Below are 7,117 nucleotides of genomic sequence, written 5' to 3' on the forward strand. Positions count from 1 at the left end.
TAATGTGACTCATTGTGCCATTAATCAAAACGATCCTTGAGTGGATCATTTGCATAGGAAATTGTGATATATTGAGCATGACACAGATGGAACGCTAAATCAAAACCATTCCATCAATTACAATCTGCAGCCTTGGAAGTGACCCAAGAGGCCTGAGCCTGCCTTCGGTGAGAACACACACTCTCTCTCTCACACACACACACACATACACACACTGGAATGGATGAAATGTATACGTGAGCAGATATACCCGGCCCTTTCACACAGATACACACAAACTCTTCTGGCAGACCCGAGAGCCCTGCGAACAGATCACACATGCAGACTTTGTCTTGCATTCCTCCACCAAGCTTTTAAATAATTAACAGTAGAGAAGTGCAGCTCTACCCGTGTCAGTAAATGCATCAAGGTTGATTTTATGGCAGATGTACCACTTTTATTCCCCTGCCATCAAAATGTAACCCTTGCTTTCCGACAACTCCTTCCATTAAATCTAAAGATGACTTATGTGCACCATAGGACTCGAGGAGGCAACATTCCATCACCAGCATGTACTATATGGAACCCAAACAGTTCCAGTGCTATCAGGTAAAAAAGGCAAAAACAGCAATCGTGACTGTAGAGGTGAAGAGGGTGTCCGCATTCAAGGTCACTGGTGGTGAGTGCTCATTTGTAACTCCAAGCGCTAGTCCCATTGACTGATGTGTTGCTGGCACAGGGAAACAAGGAAGGTGTGTGTGGGTGTGTGTGTGTCCATACAGCAAGTGTGGGTGTCCGTGTCCTTATGCTTTGGGAGATGGCTTGCTGAATACTGCATTAGCCAGCTGCCATGAGGAGGTAAGAGTGATCCTCTGTGTCTGTCCCTCTACCCCTTTACCACTCTCAGCCTCTCATTCAATGACACTGTAATATTGCAACAGTCAACATCTGAGACATCTTACTCAGAGACTGCGTTTACAAAGGCAGCCCAATTCTAATATTTGTTTCACTAATTGGTATTTTGACCAACCGGCTTTGAAAAATATCTGACGGGAAAAGATCTGTTATTGGTCAAAAGACCAATTAGTGGAAAACATATCAGAATTGGGCTGTCTGTGTAAGTGCAGCCATAGAGTGTGGGTACACATACACACAATTACACAGTCACACATTGGCTCTCTCATCTTCCTGTCACTGCAGTGAGCATCCACTTCACCATTGGCAGTTAAATAGCTTGAAAAAGAACAAAATGATCTTTCATTGTTTCAAGTGAATACTTTTTAAACATTGATACATGTTTCCTTTGAACAGCTTTGTTGTTGATGGCCTTGGATTATTGAACAATATTGAACATGTAGACTCTTGGATTATACTGTATTTATATCATATTTATAGCAAGCCTATGCTGGATCACTGTGTTCTTTCTACAGTAATTAGAATGTTGATTTGGTTTGTGACTGGTGATTGTTGGTCATTGCTTGAAACACTCAGTTGGTGGTCTTTTTGTGCTAATGAAAAGCTGTTGTGTTTCCTTTTAAACAAATGAAAATCATTCCTATAATAAATAAGGACAGATTCCTCTTTAGTTGGCTCCCCTACTTCCTCTGCATATGATTTTCATTGCATGCTGATGAACGTGATTAGAAGCGTGCATAGTCTTTGCATAAACTCTCACAGATGTATAGTAAATTATTCATCCGTTGTTTGTTTATTGGTTAAAAAAAAAAAACATTTTGTAAAACCAATTAATTCCTAGCTCAGTATTTATTTGTCTGAGATGTGTAATGCAAAGCGAGGCAACTACAGCAGTGCATTGGTCTCTGGCCTAAAATAAATGTGTGATTGTTGACATTTAGTTTCTAATTCCTTGAATGTAAACAGCAGTTTCCTCCTGTTTCTCTTCATCCTGCACCCATCTACCCCCATCCCCTACTGTGACAGGCTCTCAGACAGAGAGGCTGTGCATCGATTCAGCGGCTAAAAAGGCATTTTGAATTCACATGCCATTTCACCCCCCCCCCCCCCCCCCCTCACTTTACTCCTGCAATTCCATTAACCTATCCCTCCCCTCTGGCACAACCCCCCTCTTCTAGTGCTCTCTCTTTTCACCCTGTCCCCTTTTTTCCTAACCCTTCATTTCTGGTTCATTACAGAGAGAAAGAGTGAGAGAGAGGGATGACCCCTGTCTTTTTTTTAACTTTCTGTCGCTTGGCAGTGATGTTACTCTGACCCCCACCCTTAACACCAATTATCTTCATCCTGCCCCTCTCTGCCCTGACCGACCACCAGCCCCACCCTTCTCTTTCTCTCTCTGTCCGATCAAATGAATGAAATGTAAACTAATGTTATCACTAACGGAACGTCCCTTAAACACTGATTCATTTATATGCATATTCATACATTCCCACAAATACACCAGGTGGGGCCTGCTGCGGCTGACATACTGACCCAGTTGGTCGAGGAAGTGTAGTGTGTGTGTGAGGCGCAGACACAGAATGAATCATGGCTGTAAAAAAAGAGGAATACATTTAGCTGGAGGGTATGAAAAAGCACTGTAGGGCCAGCACTGAGGAGAGGATGAGATGGCTGCTAAAGGTGTCAAATGTCAAATTAGAGGTAGAGGGGGAGGGTACAAAGTGAGAGGGGGTTTCAGGCGTATGCCCTTTGGTTGGTATAATTTCTAAATCATTTCCACAAAATAACGACTCATATCTGTCTCTCTGTCATTGTTAAGTGCACCTCCCCCAGTATCTGATCTACGGGGCCGTGAGCAGTTTATTAAAAAGTGAAAGTCATTCTAAATGAGCTTATAATGCTCACCCCTCTCTGGAAACAGCAGACAGACACTAATGGGACGCTGCAGTGCATCTGACAAGGTTAAACACAATGAGACAGACAGACAGAGGGGGAGATGGGGGATGTAGGACTGCAGGCAGTGGGATGAACTAGCCAACACAAACATATTTCTGTTCTCAAATAAATAAGCTGCCCCACCCATTAGTACTTTATAAGTAGCCTACTGTCCCTTATGAGGGCGACCGTTAAGAGGAGCTCAATGCAAGCCTGACGGTATCAGACACTGAGGCTGTGAAATGGTCGGCCTGTCTGTTGGGACGTGGAGCATTCAAAAGGATAAACTGTCATGAATTGTCGTGTCCATCTGTGATTTAGGTCAAGGCCATTTACGGGTCCGGTCAGGCAAGCACAGAGACGACGCGTGCAGTGCCACCATTTCAAAGGCAGCACAATCTACTGCATTGTGGAGACGCCACTGCTCTTATTAGCGTCCTCTCTCTCCATCTCTCTCTATTGATCTGAAGCTGAATCTCAGTCACAGTGTGGTATTCACAGTGCGTACAGTCACTGAGTCCTCACAGGCCTGATGCCTTTAATAGGTTGCCTGTGTGCTGAAGCTAGCTCAAACCACTAAGGGATGCACTGTTGACTACATTCTCGCCCTTGTGCACAAACAGAGTGTCAGTGTAGCGTCATGATTACCATTGAGGTGATTCATAGTAGAGGGGAACCATGCCTAGCAAACAGTAGGAGTGCAACCTCATCGTTCACAACCAGTCAGTCCCCCCCCATCATCATCATCGTTGTCTCTGCTCTCAGTTTGGGGCAGTCGTCATAACAGTTGTGCCCAACAGGAAACAGGTCAGAGGGATTTCAGAGTACACACTCCCTCCCTCTGCCAGCTAGGACTGCACTCAGTCCAAGAGTGTCAGCTGGACTGAAACCATTACAGCTGTTGTGTCGTCTTCTCAATGGACGTCTTTTTTTTTTCACCCTATCGTGGTACAGTATATGATTGAGTTGAGGGACAGGGATTAATAGAGAGATGTTTGATGCAGTAAAGTAAATTCCGTTCTGGAGTGTATATCCGAATGCATTCCAGTGCCATCATCGGAGAGGTTTTCTTCTCAACAGACACACACAGCACTTCTAACCATATGTATCTATGGCAACTCCTCCAACCTTCTCCACCTCCGATATTTCCGTCCCCTATGCTCCGTGACGGAGTAAGTCGACCCAGTGGTGTGGAAAATTAGATCTCTAATTGGGAATCTTCTAGCAGGAATCCTTGATTAGTAATTTCACACGTCTTTGGAGTCTGTGGGGGATGAGCCCTGTGTTGAGAATAACTCACCACCCAGACATCCGAGTGGTAACGATAACCCACAAACAGACAGGGTGTGGTGGTGCTGGGATGCATGTCTCTCTGCATCCCCACTGTTCCCTCTACCCTATGCTTCTCTCTCTCCATTCTGCTGGTTCTCTCCTTTTCTGCTGTGTGTCTGCTTGTACCAACCTCAGGCCCTTCTATCTCTATTGTGTCTTCACTGAATGGCTATTTGGATGCTGCATGCGTGCTGTTGATATGTCTGATTTATGTTAGCCTCTGTGTGATGATTGTTGTGTTCGTATAAAAGGCCAGGCAAGACGTGTGCGCTGACTCAACACAACTCCCTGTCCCCCTCACCTCCCTGTCCCTACCTTACTATAGCAGTCCCAGTGTGACACCTTTTAATCTCCCCCCGGAAACAACAACAGCAGGAACAAGAGTCCCAAGGACGGACACAATGGACCTGCTGGGATGAATGATATCAACCTATTAATCATAGGTTGGTTGGTTTAATCATACAGTATAATATATCACACCAATAACACAGATGACATCACCAAGGCTACATAATAAACAGGTATAAAATACTTTGAACGGGTTGCTAGTTATCTGTTCATCTCAGTTCTATATAGCTCATTGGAGTGTTTCCTGTCAAGTCAAATGTTCATTTGACTTCTGGCACCAGATTTGATCAGAGTGGTTGAGTGATATTGCTCAGTCCCCTCCGGTCCTCTGAAAGGTTTGCGGCGTAACAAAATTATGATGAAAGGGGGAGGCGTGTGATTTTATTGATTGCATTGACAGACAAATTAGATATTAAAGCAGGAAATGAAAAAGGAACTCCTCTCCTCCTCCGCCCCTTTCTGGCTGTCCTGTTCCTCTGCCACGATGGCTTATTTACAACCTCGTTCCACTCCTGTTTACAGCATCGATTGACCCTGTGTTTGTTTTACCTGTCACCTAGGCCATACATCAACAGAGAGAGAGAGAAGGTGTGAAAGGGAGAGGAAGTGAGAGAGCTTTAGCAAATGGAGCGATAGTCTTGTTTGCTCATCAATTTGATTAAGATTGAAATGTGTACAGCACATTCAGAGTCAACAGAATCCGTCAGTAGTGCTGTTGTTAGTTGTCTCAGCACCAATTCAAATCGAAACATCTCAAGGGCATGTGTGCCGGCGCAGATTTACTTGCAGAAAGACGGTTTATTTATAATGCAGCGAGTGGTTTTACTGTTGTCAGTGGTGATATGGGACAGAGAGATGGTCTCACCAGTATCGCCACTCCCCATTAGTGCAGCGGAGCAGACACACTGGCCATACAGTGCCACAAAAGCATTCCTGGCCTCATTCCCTGGGGCGATCTGCTCATTTTACCCCTGCCGTTCTCTCTCACTGTCCTGCCTCTCCCTCAGCCCTGTCTCTCCCTCAGCCCTGTCTCCTCTCCTCCCAACCTGCTCTCTCAGGTGACCAGCCAATGAAAAGAGGCAGATATGAAGAGGAGAAAAGGCATTTGAGTTGAGACCAGAGAATAAAAGAGATAAATAATTAAAATTATAAAAGGATGGATTTGGTGGCTTTTCTGTCTGCCCTCTCTCTGCTTCCATCTGAATCCATTCAAATCCAGACCCTTCGTGAGTTAGGGGTTTTAATGCTTTTCTGAGGGGGTTTTCCCTCAAAGCCATCCATAACAATGAAGAAATGTAATATCAAAATGCAGTCAACGTTAGAGAAGGCATATTTCAATGCAAAGCACGCTGCCTATATGAAGTGTTGCGCAAGGTATGTTAGCTATATATAGGTACATATTGTATATTTGATAAAACATTTTTTTATTCATGTTGGTATGTTGACTGTTTCACCACTGGAATATATTTTGTTCTCTAACAGATTACAGTAGATGAAGGGAATGAGAAACAACTTAAAAAACACTCTTGAGAAAATACTCTTGAGGTGGCAGATGAAATGCCTGGGTTGATGGAAGGAGCTATAGACTAACAGGAGGAGCACTGTTTACTGGACTCATTGTAACAATAAAACTGTGACATGACAGACAACAAAATAACAACACCAAAGCTCTGATCTGCATTTCATGAATGCCATTACGGGTGTAGGATCTTAGTTTGATCAGCCTGCTGCAGGATAACTTTCCTGCAATGCTGGACTAGGCACCGGTGGAGCAGACTACTCTGGCTCCGGAGTGGAGCCGCTGACCGGATTTGGACTGGACCCCGGTGGAGTGGACTGCTCTGGCTCCGGAGTGGAGCAGCTGACTGGAGCTGGATCAGGCACCGGTGGAGCGGACTGCTCTGGCTCCGGCGTGGAGCCGCTGACTGGAGCTGGACTGGACCCCGGTGAAGTGGATTGCTCTGGCTCCGGAGTGGAGCACCTGACCGGAGCTGAACTGGGCACCGGTGGAGCGGACTGCTCTGGCTCCGGAGTGGAGCAGCTGACCGGTGCCGGACCAGGCACCGGTGGAACAGGCACGGGCCGTGCCGGACTGGACACGCACCACTGGCTTGGTGCGGGGAGCAGGAACGGGCCGGACCGGGCTGGCGACGCGCACCACTGGCTTGGTGCGGGGAGCAGGAACGGGCCGTACTGGACTGGTGACGCGCACCACTGGCCTGGTGCGGGGAGCAGGAACAGGCCGGGCCGGGCTGGCGACGCGCACCACTGGCTTGGTACGAGGGGCAGGAACAGGCTGGGCCGGGCTGGCGACGTGCACCACTGGCTTGGTGCGAGGGGCAGGAACAGGCCGGGCCGGGCTGGCGACGCGCACCACTGGCTTGGTGCGAGGGGCAGGAACAGGCCGGGCCGGGCTGGCGACGCGCACCACTGGCTTGGTGCGAGGGGCAGGAACAGGCCGGACCGGGCTGGCGACGCGCACCACTGGCTTGGTGCGAGGGCCAGGAACAGGCCGGGCCGGGCTGGCGACGCACACCACTAGCTTGGTGCGAGGGGCAGGAACAGGCCGGGCCGGGCTGGCGACGCGCACCACTGGCTTGGTGCGAGA

This window comes from Coregonus lavaretus, assembly GCF_964263955.1.
Source record: "Coregonus lavaretus genome assembly, chromosome: 15".
NCBI classification, from domain to species: domain Eukaryota; kingdom Metazoa; phylum Chordata; class Actinopteri; order Salmoniformes; family Salmonidae; genus Coregonus; species Coregonus lavaretus.